At 35.5% G+C, this 23,537-nt stretch overlaps 1 non-coding gene across 1 annotated transcript; it reads left to right on the forward strand.

The window, feature by feature from the left end:
* Nucleotides 1–6,160: 6,160 nt before the first annotated feature.
* On the forward strand, nucleotides 6,161–6,267 carry LOC141694077 (small nucleolar RNA R71). Its single transcript, XR_012563409.1, has one exon. It is a non-coding gene; the product is annotated as a small nucleolar RNA R71 (small nucleolar RNA).
* The last annotated feature ends 17,270 nt before the right edge of the window (nucleotides 6,268–23,537 follow it).

The raw sequence follows: 23,537 nt of genomic DNA on the forward strand, positions 1-23,537 counted from the left end.
CGGTCTTACCACCATACCACTCCTGCATACTCAACAATGTCGAACTATCAATTGGATCACTCAGAAGCTGAAGCTGCTCATGTGCGGGCCGATGAACTCCAACCTCCACACACAGCTTCATCACAATCAACGCATAGGGTATCGAACCCGTAGTACTCCCATGAAGAAACCTCAAAATACCCTAATTAAAACCATACCAAGGTCCATATAGTCTCCCTAAAGAATTCCCCACAACAAACATGCACACTCCACAATAACATCATGCACGTGAGAAGATGGCATGATGTTCGCACAAATGAAAGAATTCCATGCATGTGAAAACATGTTCATGCACGAGGCAGGGAAAGTGGCATACTCATTCGTGCCCCTCTTAAACTTCTAATGAGTCTCGGGCACACACAACATAGCAACGATCAAATTTAAGTTAAACTCCTCCGGAGTCTTCTCGTTCCAATTATCCTGATCGGGCCTCCGTTCGGGCTGCTTAATTACCCTCCGAATCGCCTTAGCACTATACTCCACAGTCAACCCCTTCATCATAGAAAAACCATTCTTCTCCTCCTTAGTATCCGCGTAGAACACGCGAAACACACTCATGGGTACAGCAGCGGGTGCCTCGCAAAAAGCAACCCATCCCATCTCCAAGATTATCTCTAACAACTTACCATCTTTCCCTGATGGAAGAAAACCTCGTTCCTTAGCTATGGGCTTCGAATGCAGCCTCGTATACTCAGCCTCCGCCTCGGGAGTTATAAACCTTGGCCTCACACCCTCAGCACTCGAAGAATCGGTGGTGCTGCTGCTAGCGCGATATGCCGACAACTTACTGCTTGGAATCACTCGAGTTCTTTATCACTTGGGTGCCATTAAAATTTAATAAGAGACAATAAGAGATAAGTGTTTGAGAGAGATTTGTGTTTGAGAATTTGAGAAGTGATGGAGAAGTTTGTGTATAAGTGTGTGTATATATAGGAAATTGGGAGAGAATTAGTTATGGAAAAGAAGTAGGATTAATGGGAGTAATGGGGGTAATGGAATTGATTTGGAATAGAAATTATGCGAGGTGGAGGAGGGAAATTCGGGTAGGATTTGATTTTGTATTGAAGTCCCCGAATTTTCTCTTTATTTCCTACTTTTTTTTTCCGACTATAGTGACTCAGCGCGGCCACCCCGCCTGGCAATGCGGGCGCGCCGTGCTTCTGGAAAACAAGCACGGCCGCCCAGCATGCCAGCGCGGGCGCGCCGTGCTTTTGCTGTTTCAACGCGGCCACCCCACTTTTCAGCGCGGGCGCACCATACTTCTGTAGTTGGCACTGATTTTTTTTGAATTTTTTGTGTTTTTCTCCTTTCTTTCTTCTTCCACTATCTACTAATGTACAACAAATTTGGGTTGCCTCCCAAGAAGCACTTGCTTTACGTCATTAGCTTGACGTAGAATCGCGAGATCAAATGGCCAATAAAACGGCACTAACCACCTCGCGGTTTGCCGTGTCACCATAATAATGATTTAATCTCTGTCCATTCACTTTGAATGCTTGGCCCAGATCATTCTCAAAAATCTCCATCGCTCCATGTGGAAACACAGTTTTGACAACAAACGATCCTGACCACCTCGACTTCAATTTTCTAGGAAAAATACGGAGATGAGAGTTAAACAATAGAACTTGTTACCCCGACACAAATGATTTGAGCACTAGACCCCTATCGTACCACCTCTTGACTTTCTCCTTATACATTTTGTTGTTCTCATACGCTTGAAGTCGAAACTTGTCGAATTCATTCAATTGAAGCATCCTCTTCTTACCAGCTGCATCCAAATCAAGATTCAACTTCTACAAAGCCCAATACGCTTTATGCTCTAGCTCCACGGGTAAATGACACCCCTTACCATAAACCAACTGATACGGTGACATGCCTAGCGGAATCTTGTATGCTGTTCAATATGCCCAAACAGCTTCATCCAGCTTCAAAGAACAATCTTACCTCGATGGACACACAACTTTTTCTAAAATACACTTGATCTTCCTGTTAGATACCTCAGCTTGACCATTCGTCTGAGGATGGTAAGCTGTAGCAATGCGATGATTCACATTATATCTTTGCATCATAGCAATAAACTTGCGCTTGCAGAAATGCGATCCCTCATCACTGATTATGACTCTTGGAGTTCCAAATCTTGTGAATATCTGCTTGTGAAGAAAATTAAGCACTACCTTCGCATCGTTTGTCGGCAAAGCCTTGACTTCCACCTATTTCGAGACATAATCAATCGCCAACAAGATATACTAATTATTACAAGATGAGACAAATGGCCCCTTGAAGTCAATTCCCCAAACATCGAAGACTTCAACCTCGAGAAGCACATTAAGAGGCATCTCATCCCTCTTGGACATATTTCCCACATGCTGACATCGATCACATTTCAAAACAAACTGATAAGCATCTTTAAACAAATTCGGACAAAAGAAACCTGCTTGAAGAATACAAGCTGCTGACTTTTCTCCACCATAGTGTCCTCCATAAGCCGTTGGATGGAAATCTCGCAAGATCCCCCCCATTTTGCTGTAAGGAATACATCTCCTGATGATTTGGTCAGCTCCTTGCCGAAAAAGAAATGGATCATCCCACATGTACCACTTCACTTCGTGCAGAAACTTCTTCCTTTGAGCATAAGTCAAATCTGGAGGCATAACTTTACTCACTAGGTAGTTCACAATATCGGCGAACCACGGTTCTTCTGGTTGCACTCCAAATAATTGCTCATCGGGAAAAGACTCGTTAATAAAATACTTATTTTGTGAATTTGCACTTGGATCCTCTAAACGAGAGAGATGATTGGCGACTTGATTTTCAGTCCCTTTTTTATCCTTGATCTCTAATTCAAACTCCTGAAGTAAAAGAACCCGTCGAATCAGTCTAGGCTTCGAATCCTTCTTCGAGATGAGATAGTGAATGCTAGCGTGATCAGTGAAAACTGTCACCTTCGTCCTAAGTAAATACGATCGAAACTTCTCAAAACCATTAACAATAGCCAAAAGTTCTTTCTCAGTAGTGGTGTAGTTCAGTTGAGCACCATTGAGGGTCGTACTAGAATAGTAGACCACATGAAATATGTTGCTCTTCCTTTGCTCAAGAACTACTCCAACTGCATAGTCACTTACATCGCACATCATTTCAAACGGTTCAGACCAATCAGGTGTAGTTATGACATGTGCCGTAATCAAGCTCTTCTTTAAGCTCTCAAAAGCATCAAGACACTCGTCATCAAACTTGAAAGGAACATCTTTCTCTAGCAAATTACACAACGGCTTCAAAATCTTAGAGAAGTTCTTGATGAAATCGCCTATAGAAACCCGCATGACCAAGAAAAATGCGAATTCCCTTAACAAAAATGGGTGGAGGAAGATTTTCAAAAAACCCCACCTTAGATTTATCCACCTTGAGACCCTTACTAGAGACCTTGTGACCAAGAATGATGCCTTGACACACCATAAAATGATATTTCTCCTAATTGAGATCCAGATTGGTCTCAACGCACCTTTTTAGCTAACCCAAGATTGTGCAAGCATTCATCATAAGAAGTTCCAAAGACCGAGAAATCGTCCATGAACACTTCTATATTATTTCCAATCATATAAGAGAAGATAGCCATCATGCAACTCTGAAATGTGGCTGGTGCACCACATAGCCCAAAAGAAACCCTCCTGAACACAAAAGTACCAAAAGGACATGTGAATTTAGTCTTCTCTTGATCTTCTAGAGTGATACAAATCTGATTAAAACCCTAATAGCCATCCAGAAGACAGTAGTACTCATGCCCAACCAATCTATCAAGCATCGAATCAATAAAGGGAAGAGGGAAGTGATCTTTCCTTGTATCCTTGTTCAACTTTCTGTAATTCATGCAAACTCTCCACCCTGTGACTGTTCGAGTAGGGATGAGCTCATTCTTCTCATTTTAACGAAAGTGATACCTCCTTTCTTTGGCACACACTGAACTGAGCTCACTCAAGAACTGTTAGAAATAGCTGCATCTAGCCACTTGAGGATTTCCTTCTTCACAACCTCTTTCATGATCGGATTTAGCCTTCTCTATTGCTCCACAGTAGGCTTGCTTCCTTTCTCTAGCAGAATTGTGTGCATATAATAATAAGGGTTGATTCCCTTGATATCTGCTATAATCCAACCAATTGCCAATTTGAACTCTCTCAGAATTCTCAAAAGCTTTTCCTTATCACTACCTGAAAGGTCAGATGCAATAATAACAATCAAAGTAGATCCTTCACCTAAAACGCATACCTCAAATGTTCAGGCAAAGGCTTAAGCTCTAGAGTAGGAGCTTCCTCAATAGATGGCTTGAGGCGCTTTGGAGAACTTTTCATCTCCTCCAACCCAAGAGATTCAAATGACATTTCTAATCTTCGCTTCCATGGGGAAGCATTCAGATATTGAAACAGCTGGTCGCTTTCATCATCTTCGCTATCGGAATCCCCCAATAAGGCTTTCTCTAAGGCATCTGATTTAAGCACATGATCCAATTCTGAAATAACCACAGATTCGACCAACTCCACCTTAAAGCACTCCTCTTCATCAGTAGGGAATTTCATGGCATTAAAGACATTGAAGGTAACATCCTGATCCTGAACTCGCATAGTAAGCTCCCCCTTCTGCACATCTATCAAGGTTCAGCCAGTAGCCAAGAAAGGTCTTCCCAAGATGATGGGAATCTTCTTATCTTACTTGAAATCAGGAATAACAAAGTCAACAGGAAAGATGAGTTTGTCCACCTTGACCAATACATCTTCGACAATGCCTCGTGGATACGTAATAGAACGATCGGCCAACTGCAAGGACATATATGTAGGCTTCGGATCAGTAGACCTAACTTCTTAAAGATAGATAAAGGCATCAAGTTGATGTTAGCTCCCAAGTCACATAATCATTTATCAAATGACATTTTTCCAATGGTGCACTGAATAGTGAAGCTTCCAGGATCTTTAAGCTTCAGAGGCAACTTTTGTTGTAGCACAACACTGCATTCCTCCATTATAGCAACGATATCTAAGTCATCGAGCTTCACTTTCCGAGAAAGAATACCTTTCATAAACTTCGCATAACTAGGCATTTGTTCAAGAGCTTCAGCGAAAGGTATGTTGATGTGAAGTTTCTTGAAGACATCCAAAAATTTAGCAAATTACTTGTCTAGCTTTTGCTTCTATAGCCTCTTAGGAAAAGGTGGTGAATGATAAACCTGTTTTTACCCCGTATTACCCTCAGGAGGAGTGTTGACAACAGCTATCTTCCTTGGTTCCACTTTTGTTTCCTTCAGCTCTTCTTCATCAGCCACAACTTCAGATTCTGGAGCTTTAGCTTTTTTAGGATTCACAACCTTTCCAGACCTCAATGTAATTGCCTTAACCTGCTCCTTATCTTCCCTTTTTCCTGGAACTTCAGTGTCACTAGGGAGTGTGCCAGGTTGACAATTCAGTAAGGCATTAACAATCTGCCTAATTTGATTCTCCAAGGTCTTGATAGAAATAGCTTGGCTCTTACACATGAGCCTCAACTACTCCAATTCATATTTTTCATTAGCTTGAGGTAACTGCTGAAGTTGAACTTGTTGCCTTGGTGTATATTGCGGTTGTTGAAAACCTGGAGGGTTATACTGCTTTGCTGTGTATGGATGATAAGGTTGTTGCACCATATTTTGATTGTTGCTCCAGCTGAAGTTAGGATGATTGTGGTTGTTGGGATGATAAATGGCTGGAGCTTGTTGTTGTGACCTATGAAAGTTGCTCACAAACTGAGCTGATTCCCTAGAAATAGCACACTGCTCAGTCTCATGTGCCCCGCACAAAGCTCACAAACACTAGTGATTTGATTAACTCCATAATTAGCCAAGGAATCCACTTTCATCTTCAAAGCTTGAAGTTGAGCAGCTATAGCAGTAGCTGTGTCCACTTCCAGGATTCCTGCAACCTTGTATTGCAACATTCTTTGCATTGAATTCTGTTATTGATTAGCTGCCATTAGCTCAATCAACTCATAAGCTTTATTATAACTTTTGGCCCATAAGGCTCCACCAGATGCAGTATCGAGCATAAGTCTAGACTGCACGCCTAAACCATTATAGAAAAAATTTATAATCATCCAAACAGGCATACTATAGTGTGGGCACTTCCTAAGCATCTCCTTGTAGCGATCCCAATCCTCACACAAAGATTCTCCAGATTGCTGCGCAAACTGAGTAAGAGCATTCCTGATTGCAGCCGTCTTCACCATAGGGAATAATTTAGTGAGAAACTTTTGAGCAAGATCCTCCCAAGTAGTAATAGAGCCTGCTAATAGAAAATGTAACCAACACCTAGCCTTATCCCTCAGAGAGAATGGGAAAAGTCTCAGCTTGATAGCATCTCCAGTCACACCATTAAACTTCAAAGTGTCACAGATTTCGATGAAATCCCTGATGTGCATGTTGGGATCTTCTATAGGAGAACCCCTAAAATGAACTGAATTCTGTATCATCTAAATTGTGCTCGACTTGATCTCAAAGGTGTTAGCCGAGATGGCTGGCCTGATAATGCTGGATTGAATATCATTGATCTTATGCTGAGAATAGTCCATCAAAGCCTTCAGATTTTCTGCTTGATCTCCCATCACTACTAGAGCTGGTTCCTCAACTTTCTCTTCTTCCTTGACATTCTCTTCGTCCTAAAAAACTTCCTGTCGAACCAAAACTTCTTCCTCGGCTTGATTCAGAGTTCTCTTACGAGATCGCGAAAGCGTATGCATACACGCTCGCTAGAGTACCTGAAACACGACAAGGAAAAGAGTAAGTAACAATGTCCAAGTCGATGAACTTTAACGATCACTGATGACAAACACATAAACTAAAAATTAACACCGAGTCCCCGGCAGCGATGCCAAAAACTTATTAGGTCTAGAACATGCACTAATAATTCATTCAAGTACACGCGTTCGCAAGTAATATAGAATTAATTCTAGTTCATTCCCACAGAGACTTTTTGTTAACTTAATGATTTATGTACTTATGCAACAATGATATGGCTATTATTCAATGCTAAGACGAATAACAAGTTGGTTTTGTTTATTATAACTAAGGTACTAAGTAACATGCAAGTAAATAAGAGAATAAAGGGTTGAATTATTATATGAGACAAACATGAGATTCTAACTTCATTAATTACTTCATTCAAAGCCTTCTTGTTCATAACCTTAGCATGCAATGGTAATGACACTAACCAGATAACACGAAACTGCTAAACGCCAACTCTCGTTGCACGAATAACATACTACCAGACATCCACAAAAGAGATAGAAGCTGAATAGACAAAAAATATGTTGAGACCCTATATGTCTATAGAATTTGACAAAACATAGGTTTAGTGCGCAAGTTATCCATCATGATTACATAGGGCAAGTAAGATGGTTAAAATTACCTACGAATCATGCATAACAAATACATGAACCTATGCTAGCATGAAAAGTTCTAAACCTCTAAATTCATTGTCGCTTCATTAGAGACAATGAACCTATGATGCATAACACACTATCTTATATGTTCGCGACACACATAAGAGGAATAAGCACAATTAATACTAGGTTATCATACAATCACCACACACTAAGACATCGAAACAAGATTAACTATTGAATTCCATAAATAAATCCGTTAGAACTCCATGATAACGATTAGCCCATAATCGGACTCATCATCAACGTGGGTTCCGATGAAAACATGGTATAATAAATGTAGTCTTTATACCGAATAAATAAACCAAGTACGTGTAACAAGAGTATAGGTTCAACAAATAAGAAAACTAGCATCCAAAGTTATAATTTAAAATAAAGAATCATAAGAATAAACTAGATCCTCTTCTCCTTCATTGAATTATGTTATACGGTCTTCGTACGCCTTCTCCTTAAGCTATGGTACATCTTGTTATGAAAAACAATCATAAATTATGTATATATAGCATCCCATACAGATTAGATGTCCATCGGATTAAAAATCAGAGTGCAAACAGGATTCCTGGAATTCGACCCGGCGCGGGCGCGCGCTTCACCAGTGCGGGCGCACTACAATTCTGTATCTCGGCGCGGGCACGCGCTACTACAGCGCGGGCGCACTGGCTCTCTGGAAAAAAATCCTAACTTCTGTTCTTCTTGCTGGTGAGCTGGTCTTTTCACGAGCAATCTTCTTGACATATTCCTAACACCAAATTAGCATCAAAATAATGCCAAATCACCTAGATCCCTGATAAATGCCTGGAATACAAAACACTACAAAAACACGTTAAAAATACGAACAACTTGGAGTATAATACACCAATTCAAAGCTTTACGGAGCGTTATAAAATGACATAAATGCCACTCAACACTTGCGGGTTCCTTCAACTGGCTTGCTAACAACCTTTTTACAAAGGTGAGTTAGGTGATTTACAGAGCCATATTTCTCATATTTCTTCTTTGGAGCATCTGCAACATAAGAAAAATTATTGCTTTTATTTATCCCAATTTTCCCATTTCTATTTTTCTTCTTCTTTCTTGCATCTTCAGTTTTAGTTTCTTTGACAGGGGTCTTGGAGCCTTGGTTGTCTATGAGCTTCTCTTCAGGTTTGGAAGATTGAGTTGCTTCTGTATTTTTCTTCTCATAATCTTCATCAGCAATTTCTTGCTTAATACTTAAGTCTTCTTCACTGAAGTTAACTTCAAATGCCTTGAACATAGGTGAAACAACCTTTTTCAAGATTGCTAGAATATTTTCATTTTCTGTTGCCTTTTCTTTGTCACTTATATTTTTCTTCTTAATGTTCAAGGTATCATAATAAAGACCAATAACAATATTTGCACATGGTTTATTTTTATCATGGTATTTCCCAACCAACTCAGATACATTCTTGAAGGACTTCAACTTCACTTCATCCTTTTCCCGCTTCTCCCTTAACATTGCTTCAATCTCATTCGCACACTTGAGCTTGTTCTTTAGATATGCATTCTCTTGTCTCACAGCTTGAACCTCTAGCAACAACAATTCAGCTTCTTGTTTCTCATTTTCAAGCTTCTCATTTATCTTTGTCAGTCTTCTAACCTCTTCATTAGCAGCAACCATACTTGTATGAATGTGAAACATTTTTGTGCTCATCTTTTTTACATTTTTCTTATATTGACTCACATTTAAATCAATGGTGGTGAGAGTTGGTACCTGTGATTTTGACGAGGATGATTCTCCTTGCTCTTAGACCATTACTGCATAATTTCCAACTTTCTCATCTTCATTATTATCAAAATCATCCTAACTTTTTCCCTCTTCAATACAAGCTTTGCTTTGCTGTTTCTTCAGAAGAGCTTCATACTTTGCTTCCATCTTAAGATAAGCTTTGTCTTTCTTTGCTTTCTTGGGTTTCCTGCATTCTGTAGAAAAATGGCCTAGTTCATCAAAGTTGAAGCATCTTATCTTTGATCTGTCAACATATCCAGTTTTGTAACCATTTTTGCTATCAGATGTGTACTTCCCTTTTCCTTTCCAGCTGCTGTCTTTGTTGAATGACTATCCTTTACCCTTGAAGAATCTTTGCTTCTTTACTCTAATGTTAAAGAACTTTCTTGCCAGATAGGCGATTGACTGATCAAGCTCATCAAGTTCATCTAGGGTGTAGAACTCATCTTCTTCCAATTCCGGAATGACTTGTTATTGTGAATCATTGTTTCTTTGCTCACTTGCTGAGGCAACTGGAGTTTGGGATCTTGGCTCATTATTAGAGGTCTGGCTTTCATTGACAATTAGAGCACTTCAACCATCCACAATATACCCTTAACCAGTTCTTAATGATTTCCTTTGAATCATTTCTAATTCATATGTTTTTAGAATTCCATATAGAACTTCCAGTGTTATTCTACTTCAGTCTCCCCATTCTCTGATTGCTGAAATTTTCTATTCCAAATGATCAGGGAGTGTAAGCAAAAATTTCAAGTTCACTTCTTCAGCTTCATAGTATTTTTCATAAAGCTGCAAGTCATTTATCAGCTTGTTAAACCTTTCAAACACATCAGTGATACATTCTTTTGGCTTAGCCATGAAACCCTCATACTGTGAGATCAATATCCTTGTTTGATTAGATCTAACTTCCTTAGTTCCTTCACGGAGTATTTTAATCTTTTTCCAGATCTGCTTAGCAGTGTCACAGTTGACAATGTTATTGTACATTACATTATCAAGTGACTCTATCAATATCAGCTGTAAGCCACTATCCAGGGAAACTTTCTCTTTCTCAGGTTCAGTGTACTCAAAAGGATCTTTTGGAGCATAATGAGCTGGAATGACCATATCACCATCTGTAGATCCCTCACCTCTAACCTTAGAAGTGAAGGGCCCATTTTTGAGAATCTGAATGTAGTGTGGATTGACCATCCTGATAAACAGCAACATTTTCTTCTTCCACAGAGTGTAGTTAGTTTTATCAAAGGTAGGAATTTTGATGCTACTAATTTTTTGTGTATTCATTCTTCCAAGATCTTGGATCTGTTAACTTTCATATTTTTTTCTGATACCACTTGTTAGGAAATGAATTACACACAGGGGGGGTTGAATGTGTTTTAGTGTTTTTATGCTTTTCTTGAAGTATTTATGATTGTGAACAAAGTAAATCAATTATTGTAGTAAACTGTGCTAATGCTGAAATTAAACATGCAACAATGAATAACACAGATCTTTCAAAACTCACTTAATTTTATATTAAAATTAAGAATGTTTTGCTACAAAGTTTCTAGGCTCTTTGTTGATAAACAACCTAGCTTCTTCCTTGAGAGAATAAAAGATTTTCTTCTAAATTGTTACAACTAACAAATGACCAGTGTTAACTTTATATGATAGTTAACTACTGGTTAAACAGTGTATAATAAGAGATACTATTCACTTTAGTAAACTGTCACTTATCATTTCCATTTTAGGAAAAGTATATCTTCCATTTCTGGCTTAGCATATCTTTGCATATTGTGTTAACTTTGATCTTCCTTTGTCCGTTAATCTTCACCCTTGATCTTGCACAATCTTCAAGCTGTTTTTTGTAGACTTGTCAATCAAACTGGTTGGTTTGTTTGTTGATTTAATCTTGGATATTGAACTAGTCTACAATTTGTAGTTTGAGATTTTACCTCGAGATCTCCAGTTAGGCATATAGAGAACTTGACATCTCGATCAGTTGATTGGTTTATCAAGATCTCTAATCACTCTATTGTTGTTTTGACTTGTAGAGGTCTCTGAGTTCTCTATAAGAGAATTTAGCTTGTTGAGATCTCTCCACTCCACGTCTTCACTTTGGCTTATAGACATCTCTGAGTTCTCTAGTGAATTTTGACTTGTCGATAACTCAGAGTTCTCTAGTAAACTTTGACTTGTAGATAACTCAGAGTTCTCTAATGTATTTTGACTTATCGATAACTCTGAGTTCTCTAGTGAAGAAATGACTTGTCGATATCTTCAATCTTCATGTCTTCAATTTGGCTTGTCGATATATCTGAGTTCTCTAGTAGCTTTCCTGAGTTCTGTATAAGTTATTTTGGAGTTTTTGAATGACTTCTCTATTAAAAGTAAATCTGTGACTTGTAGAGATCTTGACTTTGAACATTTTTCTCAAAATAGATTTATTCAACTCCAAACTTCTTCATAATTCTTCTAAGGCATGATCTTCTTGATCTTCTTCCAGATAGAATTTTTAGGCTTGATATTGTTTACAGAAAAAGACTCTAGTCTTCTCTTTGACATTTTTATAGACTTTAAATGTTACAATACAAATACAAACTAAGATAACAACATAACTTACTTAGGGTTGTGAATTTGACTTAGTCTTGTTATTATATAGGCATGTCTTGCACAACAATTTACAAACATGTTATTCCACTATGGCATGCTAAATGGCATTTGAGGCATACTAAATGCAACATAGTAAGGATTTTATGCAAATGGCTTGTTAGCAAATTGGGCATTCAAATTTTACGCAAGCATAACTTCATAGGCATTGAGGGCATGTTGGGAAATGAGGGAGGTACAGACATGGGTGCAGCCATAACAGATTTGCAGTTAACAGACAAATGACTAACACTACCACACTTAACACATATTTTTCTAGGTGCATATTTATCAGGTGTGTAGTTGTTAAATTTGTTAATTTCTAGTTTCTCATTATTGTTATTTTTCCTTTTGGAATATGCATTGACCTAAATTTTCTCCAATCTGTCACTCTGTTGCTTCATTGACAGATGCCCCACATTAACTCTTTTATTTTCCTTGACTTGACTTGATTCACCTGTAAAAAAGTTCTTAGAAACTGATCCATATTTCTCATTGAGTTTGGATAGCTTAGCTTTGCTAATTGGTTTTCTTTCATTCGACGGATGTGGTTCTTTATCTTTCAATGGATATTTCCTTTTATCTTTCGATGAATAATATTCATTATCTGTTGAATCCACATCCGTTGAAAGTCCTTCTATCAAACCAGGTTCCAGTTTCTCCTTGCTCTTTTTCCAGGCTTCTTCAAAGAATGATTCTATACCTTGAACTTTAGCAATTTGGGTATGAACATCTCTTGATGACTTCCAGGCCTTAATTACCTCTTGCTCTCGTACAAGCTGCTTTCTTAAAATCTCCTCTTTCTTTAAAGATTCAGTCAGTTCCTTCTTAGAAATTCTACACTCTATTTTTAGTTTTTCAAACTCAATAAATTGAGTTTCTAACACAATATTTCTTTCACTTAAAAACAAATTATTTTCCTTAATTTTTGTGTTTTCTTTAGTGAGAGATTTAAGTGTAACATGCAATTGATATAGTTCTATTGACATGACATTTATAGGATCATTACACTCATCTTTAAAAAGGTGTGCTAGATTAGTAGTGATTACCTGAATGCTTGAAGAACTGACTTCTACTTCATCTGATTTGGACATTAGAGCTAGATTGACATAGCTTATTTCTTCATCCTCATCTACCCCATCAGCTGCCCATTTATTTTTTTGAGTCAAGAAAGCCCTTTCCTTTTGTTTTAGTAATTCAAAGTACTTTTTATAATCCACAGGCTCAAACTTCTTTCTTTCAAAATCAGGCTTTCTGCATTCACTTACAAAATGACCACTCAAGTCACATTTGAAATATTTGAATTTGGATTTATCCACCATATTTCTATTTGGCTTGTCTGCTCTAAAATTCTTTTTGAATTTGATCTTGGCAAACTTCTTGATAGAAAAGCTAGATGTTCATCTATGTCCTCCATTTCATCCTGACTCGGATGATCTCCATGCTCAGCCACTAGCCCTTTTCCTTTGCCTTTATAACCCTAGAGTTTGGTGCAGATTCCACAGCTTCAACCTTCATTTCTTTCACTCTCTCTTGTTCCTCTACCAAAGATTCCACAGTTTTTAAAATGCCATATATTCTCTCCAAAGTAAATTCCTTATAATCTTGAGAATTTCTGAGAGAGACTGTCATATGCTTCCATTCTTTTGGTAGAGATTTTCAGGTCTAAATCTTTTTTTTAATAGACTCTTCCATGCAGCTTTAGTGCATTTAATAGTTTTTGAAATCTACTAAAGATGTCACTCAAAGATTCACTGTCTTTATTGTGAAAGTGCTCATACTGCTGGATTAGAAGTTGCATCTTGTTTTCCCTCACTTGTTCAGTTCCATCACATATGATTTGAATTGTATCCCAAATATCCTTAGCAGTTTTGCAGTTGATGATATTATCAAACATGTCTCCATCAAGACCATTGAACAGAATGTTCATAGTCTTCTTGTCTTTATGCACTTGCTCAATATCTTCATCTGTCCATTTTGATTGTGGCTTTAGAACACTTTGCTCATTGCCTACAGCTCTTTCAGTATCTGTAGCAGCTCTTCGAGGAACATTATGGCCTTTCTCAATGCAATCAATACATCTTTCATCTTGAGAGAGAAGATGCAGGTGCATTTTCATCTTCCAATGGTGATTGTTGTCTTTATCTAGAAAGGGGATCTTCACTCCAAAATCATTCCTGCTCATATTGTTAGTTTTTTTGACCTTTAGACTCTCAGTGTGTCAAGAGCTTGCTCCGATACCAATTGTTATTCCTAAACAATCTAACAATAGAATTACAGAAGGGGGGTTGAATGTAATTCTAGGTTTCTTTTTGAAATTTAAGTAACTACTTTATCAAAATATATCAGTGTTTGAATATGCAAGTGGGCGGAATGAAATATGAATGTATTCAAAACATAAAGATTTAAAACTTTCTGGTGGATTGAACTTTCCACCAGAGATATATATCTTAACTGAGAACTCTGTGATGCAAGAATGCACACAGCTGCTTACAAGTAAATTTATAAGGAGAGAGCTAAGAAATTCTTAACAGATTATGCCTTATCTATTTCTCAGTTCTTTCGATCGATTTTTCTACTTATTACTCTTGGTTTATATATCACCAAATTACATGTAAAAAATACAAACTAATAAAATAAAAATTTCTAAGTCTAATCACATGCTTTTTCATTTTTCCATCCAGTGTCTTTGTATTTCTTCAAGTAAGCATGGAAATGGAAATGCTTCTTTGTTCTCAAAATCCTGCTTATAGGCTAGCACGTTCCTTTTGTATATAATTAACCCATGTGACTGTCAAGTCACTATCAACTCCTAATTGTATTTGTTATCCGTCGAGACCCTGTTGGATCATCCGTCGAAACTCTGTTGGATCATCCTTTGAATGAGACTTGGGTCATCCGTCGAAGCCTTGTAGAAACATCCGTTGAAAGTATTTCCTTAGCAGTTGACTCAATTTCACTTATGCAAAATTACAAGGCATCCCATATATACAATTAGCCAATCTATTTTATATATCATTCTTGTAGTCAACATGTGACGCTCTCTGTGACGCCCACAATCTCGGGGTTAGGAAATGAGGACTCACACACCTTTAATCTAATAATTAAATAAGCATAAACCCCGATTTAACAACTAACAGGATCAACAGGATAAAGTATGAGACAAGGTTATAACTACCAATCATAAAATATAACTTACAACCCCAAAATATTAATAAATAAATAATATCGGTTCTGGCTGGGAACCGACAGATAACCCATTGTATCTTTACAGATTTCCTTCTAGGCGCGTGCTCACTCAAAAATACCACTACCTGCTCTGGCAACCGGAAGCCCTCAACACGATAGGGACCACCTGGTATGCTCTTACGAGCAGTACGCTTAAGCCTGACCATCTTCTTGCTTAACTGCCATGGTTAGATTAAAACAAAACATATGAGTATAAAACTCAGCAAGTAACTATAAAGCAGTTCTACGATATCAAATTACAATATACTTTACCAAAATCAGGGCATTCTACTTTAATTGCTCTAGGTGGCAGATTTCTAGCTTTTGGGTTAAGGAAAGGTTTTGAAGGATAATGCGGGGCTTTCAAGGAACAAGGCTCAATGCAGGACGAAAGCCGACAATCATCACAAATCATTAAAGGATCAAAATAGATCTTTCAAGAAGGAGGAAATCAACCGTATGTCATTATATGGAATCAATCATATGATCAACAGATTTAAGAATCAGGGTTCTCGAGCTTTAAGCTTCACATCAACATAATCAACTCTTTTCAAAACAATATAAACCATTTCCATTTTCAAGAATCAATTTACTGAACATAAAGTTTCAGTTCCCTTTTAAATAATCATTTAAAACCCTTGATTGGATTACTTTATCTTTCCATTTCCTTATAATATGGGTGATCAGCCCGTATCGACCTCCATTCGGTCTTTAAGGTACCAATCGGCATAATTTCAGCCTTAAGTTGGACTAGCCCCGCTAACCTCTTACCATGACTGGACTAGTCCCACTAGCCTCTTACGTCCCAATCCATCAGGAATTCGTTTGGAAAACCTTGAGTTGGAAAAAAAATAAATAGGTTTTCTAAAATCCATTTTATCATTACCAAGAATATGAAATCATTCAGACTCTTTCGAGTCGAAACTCATTCTTAAGTCAGATTTTAAGAAAAACAAAGTTCAGGAAGTGATTCGAGGATAAACAAGGAACAATTCTTAAGGATTCTGTATCAAGGATAAGGTATTTAAGGTAGAAGGATCAACATCTATTTAGGGATCAATAGGGTGATCAGGAAATAAGGTATCTTTAAATAGGGTTCACAATGATAATTATAGGTATTCAATACAATTCATGGCTTAATAAATAGTTTGAACAGAAAGGACAGGTTATCAAAGGGTCGAATGAGTAAGCTTATCAGTAGTAGTTTAACAAGATCAAAGGCAGGGTGTCTTAAATCAATATCAGGGTTTCACAATTAAACAGTTCAATACTCTACATGGTATGAACAACATTCTCTTTATAACCATTTACACAAGTAATCAAAGTTACTTTCCTGAATTTGCTTTCCTGAAGGTTGAACTACTGCCACCTAGTATATCCTTTCCTTTCCTAGCCTGAATGCCCTCTCGCTCCGAATCTACAATAAAACCAGAATCTTAATCAGTTCCTCGACTCTCGTTCCCAGAACGATCACTCATTATGATAACTCGATTATATCCTTGACTCGGGTATACGAATATAGCTTATACACATAAGCACATAGCACATTCTTTACTCATAGCCTTATATCACTTTGCATATACTCGCTAATCCTTGACTATTTTCCCAGATCAAATATTTATAACTCGTACAAAAACACAATGACATGTACGACTATTACTTATAGCTTTTAACCTTAATTAACTCAATTCCCTTATTCTTTTGCCCATAATTCGAACCAAAAAACATAATCCAACAAGCAAAATTCAAAGATTTTCACGCATAAACACTCAATAATTCTATCATCTACCAAAAATCAGATTTTTGACTTTGAATTTCTTTGGCCTATTCGGCCTTAACCACCAACATAATCAAACTAAAACATGCATTAACAATTCCTCTTTTAAGTCAACATGCAATCTTATTACTTTCTAGTTAAACCTTAATTATACCAAAATCAAGTCACAAAAATCAATTTCTTCTTTTTATTAACACATGGTCGAACCAAGACCTTCACCATGCATTCCCAAATTTCGCATCTAAACAAATGTACAAGTCAAATTATTATAGACTCTTAGTTAGCATACTTAATTCACAAAAGAACTTAGCCCTTTTTGATACATGCAAACATTAAGAAATTTTATCACCCAATCTTTACTAATTTCCAAGAATGAACATTAACAAGTCATGATCATTACTAAAAATCATTTTTGATCTTTTGAAACCAAGATCCCATTCGGATTTTTCAAAAAAAAACAACACATGCAAATGATCTTCTTAATCCTTAATTCACAAATCAACCCATAATCATATATCAAATCAATAACTCATTCATTTTAGCAAAAAAATCAACTTGGTTTTCTAAAAAATGGCAAGGGCCATTTGACCTTCCTCAAGAAAATACACATGCAAACTCAACTTCTAAACTTTTACATCTTTAATCCTACTAATCTCTTAACATCAAACTAAATTATCATTACAACCAACAAGAATCAATTTATCAACTTATAATCCACAAAATCATTCGGCCTTTTTATCAGAATACCACATGCAAACACAAATATTTGATTTAAAGATTCTAGAGCTCAGTTTTTAACGTCATGGCTCACCACCGGTTCACCGGAGTTCATCACCGGTGGCGGTGACATCTCGGTGGTGCCCTCATTCGAGGGTTTCCAACCACCAACCACCCATTTTCATAAGTACTACACACATGCAAACACATATCTTCATTCAAAACACAAACCCTTTTGTTTTCATGAAAACTGAACTCAAAAACCACCAAACCCAACTTTGATTTTTCTCAAGAACTTGAAAATAGCTACATGCCTGTATGAATACAAGTAGATATCTCTATTTCTCACACAATCAAGGTTCTATACCCGAAAATGAATGAAGAACAAGTGAGAGAGAGTGAAGAGAGAGAGTGTACCGAGAGAGAGGTGGGGTGGTTTTATATTACCAAGGGAGGGTAATATAGTAATTAGGTTATTCGATGTTTTGATTCTCTTTTTATCCTTAAAAGAAAATAGAGTTGATCTGAAAATACTTCTATAGGAAAGATGAATTTGCTTTGAATGAAAATATTTAACACGTAGATCTCAAAATTAGATTTCCAACCATTACTTATAATAGATTTTTGAGCGAACGGTTGATTTTATATGATTTTTATAGATTTTTGAGCGAACGGTTGATTTTATATGATTTTTACAAGTTTGTGCTAGTAATAACACTTTTCCACATAAAAATCAATTTAAAATGCAACGATCACCAAATAAATCCGTCCATCATTTTTAGAAAGCCTACAGGATTATTAGGAAGATAACAAAATAATTCCCATGTTTTTATCTTACTCAGATAATTTTATAAAAATGCGCGAAGGTTAAATAAACCTTTATTTAAATCACATAATTCCATTAAATTCATAAAAATGTCACAGAGCACATAGTCATGCACACAGACAAGCAACCACACATATACAATCACATAACGACTCAGGTCTGATCACACCATTTATTCTTCTTTAATCTTTATCCCTTTTCTACGCGTACCGGGTCACGTTCAGTCTGACGGCCCGACGCTCAGCATTTCATTTACGCTTCTCATTATCATTACCAATCAACACGTCACTTAGGATTCCGTTCTACCTGACGGTAACTCAACTACCATATAAAGCTCCTGCTAGCTCGATCCAACTCAACCTAGAATCCTAGCTCGTACACTGGACTGGGAAACTTCGCTATCACCCATTTTCTTCTTAATTATAGAATACATAAAAAGATTCACAAGAGTGAGCTAACTAGCTCAGAAAGTAGTAATAGCAACAACTGGGTTTAAATAATGATCAATTGAAATGATTCAAGGAATTAAGTTTCTTGTTAAACAATTATTAGAATTGCATATTTATTTTAAATTTTAAAACCAAGGTTAGACCGCTGATCAGTCCCGCACTAACCCCGAGCAAGGTACACAGGTGTGCTCTATAAACTGGATCCAAGGCACACACTAGCCTAATTCGACCACGAATCTGGTCTGATCACGAATCCGGTCCACATAAAAAACAGTCCAATTCTAAAATAGTTCAGTACGATAAAAAATATAATTCAATAAAGCAGGATCATAATTAATAGTGATAAAACATTTGAATAAAATCGTAATGCAATTCATAAGTATCACTAAGGTATATTAAGGTATGTGTGAGGAATTGCTTCCAGCCTGTAGGTGAATCATGTATTAGATGAACAATGATTTCACAAGGTTTAGTCCTTTGATGTTATAAGATATGATTGAGTATAAAAGTTTCTGCATGTTTAAGCAATTTTGTTCCAGTGTTTGGTGTATTGTGGATATGTATTTGTGGAGTAGTATCATATTTGTGTGTAGTTCAATATCTGGTAAATCAACAATGGATGGTTTACAAATAATAAGGCTTACAGCTCAAGATTAAATGATGTAAACAGGGTTCAAAGTTGAATTATTCAAAGTACTTACAATATAAAGAATAACTATTTTGAATACTAATAATACGTTACGAGAGAGTTTAGAAATGTTTGCAATATATCTCGAGAAAGGTTCAGAAGTATATGCCTTATCTCAAATGATTCCAACTTTACTTGTACTTATCTAATGATTCTATTCAACAGCCACATGCCTACTTTTCCTATGCCTCGCTTGTATTCACTGATCATTTGCTTTATTTTCAACGCATCAATTCCATTTTCTGATCAAGTGCTTCCCTTTTTCTACACCTCGCTTACTCTGCTAGGCATCATAAGTATCTATCCATATTCATCTCACATTATTCTAATCGTCACATAGACGTCATAAGGTTTCATCTACCCTTCGTTTCACCCAAATCCGATTTACGGATTGAAAGTTACGATCAAAACAGTCACACAATGCACATATACGAATATAACAAATCAATCAGTTCACATATAGCACATAACAAGTGAGCGATTCGACGAAAATACTTTTCCAAAGAAGCTTTGATTTCAAAATAATTTTTCGGATATTTAATACGAATTTTTGAAAATTTTTCAGAATTAAAACGAGTCGTTGAATCATTTATAAACAATTAATCAGGGTTCGAATATCCGAATATGAATTTAAAATCATTTTATAATAATTATCGAGCCCTGAAAATAATTTAAAATAATAATTTAAAGCTCGAAACTATTTTTCGAAATTTTTAAATCAAAATAAATAATTAAATCCAATTAAATAATCAATTAAAATTATTTAATAAGTAATTAAATTAATTAATCAATTAATATTTACATTAATTAACTAATTAAATAATTAATTATTAACTAATATTAATTAATTACAAAATTCATATTTATTTTTGGATTAAAAAAACAAGAATTAAAAATAATAAATTTTCGAATTAAAAATAAATTTTAGAAATTAAATAATGAATATGTAAATTTATTTTAAAAAGAAATATCCATAAACAGGTTTCAGATTTTGAATTAGGGAAGAATTGGATAAAACCCAGGTTGTAACCGGGTCACAAAATTCGGGTCACTAAGAACTCACGCGGGTCGGGAATAACACCGCCAGAATTATGGGTTTTTCGGAATCTGGTCAGCGAGCCCCAACTCCGACCGAGTTCCGGTGATTCACAGGCGAGAAATACAACACAGTTTCAAGTGTTTTTCAGTCCAAATCCATTCAGTAACATTCCAGCAATTCATATCATACCAAAACAATCCTAATCGAAGCGTCAAGCTTCGTCTCCGGCGAAAATCAACAACTCCGGCCAAGAATTTGATTCTGCTCAATACTTAACCAAAATTAATGAATTATATACCAAAATGAAGGTAATACATTGTACAATCGATTACTAGAAACCATATAAGAAAACAATCATCAATGAATCCAGAAAATCGAGTTGAAATTTTACAAAAACTCAAGAATTCGTTTTTACTTAAAACAACATCAAAATCGTACAAACTATATACCAAAATGATCCTTGTAATCTTAGGAATAATAAAAAATCATCAAAATATTCAAACAACCCTTATAATTAAAAAAACGAATTTAAGTTAAAATAAATAAAAAATTAAAATTACAAATTTCAAAAAGAGTTAACCTTATTTGAAGATTTTTATATGGATATGATCGTCTCGTCGAGAGCTTCGTTTTGACTATTCATACGCCTCCATCGGATTCCAATAACGTCTTCAAATTCTCATTTGATTGCGAAGAATACGAAGAACACAGTTCGTTTTTTTGGATAATTATCTATTTTTACTGTATAACATTGTTTATCTGCACTAAATACAATACTGTATTGGCTATTTATATTACGGAATATTGATACCTTATTGGATCATATCAGATACAAAATATAACGTTTATTTGAGAAAACAGATCCACAACAGTACCAGTTTTACGATAATTACACAAATCTGTCCATTTTGTAGTACGGTCTTGGTCTTAGCGCTTTGGTTACATGTATTACGAGAAGATAATTATAATAGTTTAATAAAAAGATCTCGTTTCTCGAAATACGGGTTTTATCGATTTACCGAAACAAATTTTGTATCGAAAATATTGTGCCGGGACCCGCACGGGGAAAACCGTACGCCGGATCGAGAAAGTCAAAACTTGGAAAATGCTCGAAATATTGCAATTAGGTTAGGAAGGAGTTTTCGGAAGAGCTTAGGGTTGTTAAAACGTAAGAACCGGTGAAGTTAGTTGGTTCCCGATTGTACAAAATAGTTTTCAATTACTCGAAAAAATAATTTATTAAATCCATAAACATTTTATAAAATCCTAAAACAACATAAAAATAAATAGAAAAATATCACAATTATTAATATTTTATTTTGACCTATAAAAATTTAAAATACTCAAATTCGATCATATTTACACATCCAAACACAAATACCACTTAACAGATAATTCACCAAAAATTCATATAATAAATACGGAATATTTATTTATTGATAAAAACAATTACACAATATATCCAGGATATTACATCCTTCCCCCTTTCAAAGGATTCTGTCCCCAGAATCACTTAAGCAATAACTCAGGGTACCATTTTACGCATAACACTTTCTAAACCCTAGGTTGACTTTTCAATCCTTGGGTTTCTCTACAATACTCTTACTAAATTTACAACTTTCTTTCTTAAAACTTACTCTCTTTTTTTATGATTTATTGGATTCTCAATGTGATATCCCGTATTTTTCAGAATTATTATAACTTTTCTTTTAATATACTTATGCGCTTTTCTGATTTAGAAGGAATAAAATAGTGGATGTATTATTCCTATTTGATGAGTTATGGTATTAAATGGTTATGTGCTAATTGTTAAGTGTTATATCGATCCTTGTTAATTTATAAAAATATTTACTTAAATGTATTATTTTCAAAAGTTTATTTAAAAACCAATCATTTATTGATATCAGTAAATTGAGTTTGTTTAGTAATATTAGGCATTGGATGGATATTTTGTCTACTATATATTGTATGTAATATTAATTGTGTGAAACTCAATTATGATTGAGGATTATTTGTATTACAAATTACTGAATCATATCGTTTTGTTTTTGTCTTTAAAAGTGATTTTATTGAAAATTTAATTTCATAAATATTAAATTTATCTTTAAAATTAATTTTATGACTTTATAATTACAATAATTATTTTTGGGATTTTATAAATTTAGAAATCAATATTTCATCAATTATTTTGCCCTGTATGATTTTCCGATTTCATTTATTTGTAAAATCCGTATTTAATTCCAAAATTCTTCAAAAAATTACGACACTAATATTTATGTAAGTTTGGAATATTCTGAAAATTTTAAAATTATTTTGAGAATTTTTGGGATTAATTTTACCCGCGCGTTGAATCATTTAATTGTTAAAAGCGGGTATAAATTGCATTTCAAAAATTGTTTTAAAATTTTAAAATTTATGTTTTTATAAATTTCGGGATATTTGTAACATTTTAAGACAATTTTCGTGATTTTCTGAATTTGTTTCAAGTACAGCTCGGTTCGTTAATTTTAAAATGCTGGTATAGCGCGCAAGTCAAAAATACTTTAAAAATTATGAAAATTTTATTTTTATTACTTTTAATTATTCCAAGAATTTTAGAATTATTTTGGTAATTTTTTGGATTATATTTACCCGCACTTGTGTTCGTTAAATCGCAAAATGCGGGTTTGATGTTAAACTCAAAAATATTTTAAAAATTATGAAATTTTTATTTTACTAGTTTCCTAATTATTCTGAGAATTTTAGAATTTCTTTGGTAATTTTTCTGGTTTTATTTACCGGCACGTTTATTCGATAAGTTGAGAAATGCGGGGCAAAACAAAATTTTCAGGTATAAATAAGGATACATGTGTTGCTGTGCTCTGTTAAAAAAATAGAAAACATGTCAGCCCCTCCCCACCCTCGCCACGCCACCCCCGAGTATACCCCCTCCCATTTCCTTTAG

This window comes from Apium graveolens, chromosome 10, assembly GCF_009905375.1.
Source record: "Apium graveolens cultivar Ventura chromosome 10, ASM990537v1, whole genome shotgun sequence".
In the NCBI taxonomy this organism is placed as follows: domain Eukaryota; kingdom Viridiplantae; phylum Streptophyta; class Magnoliopsida; order Apiales; family Apiaceae; genus Apium; species Apium graveolens.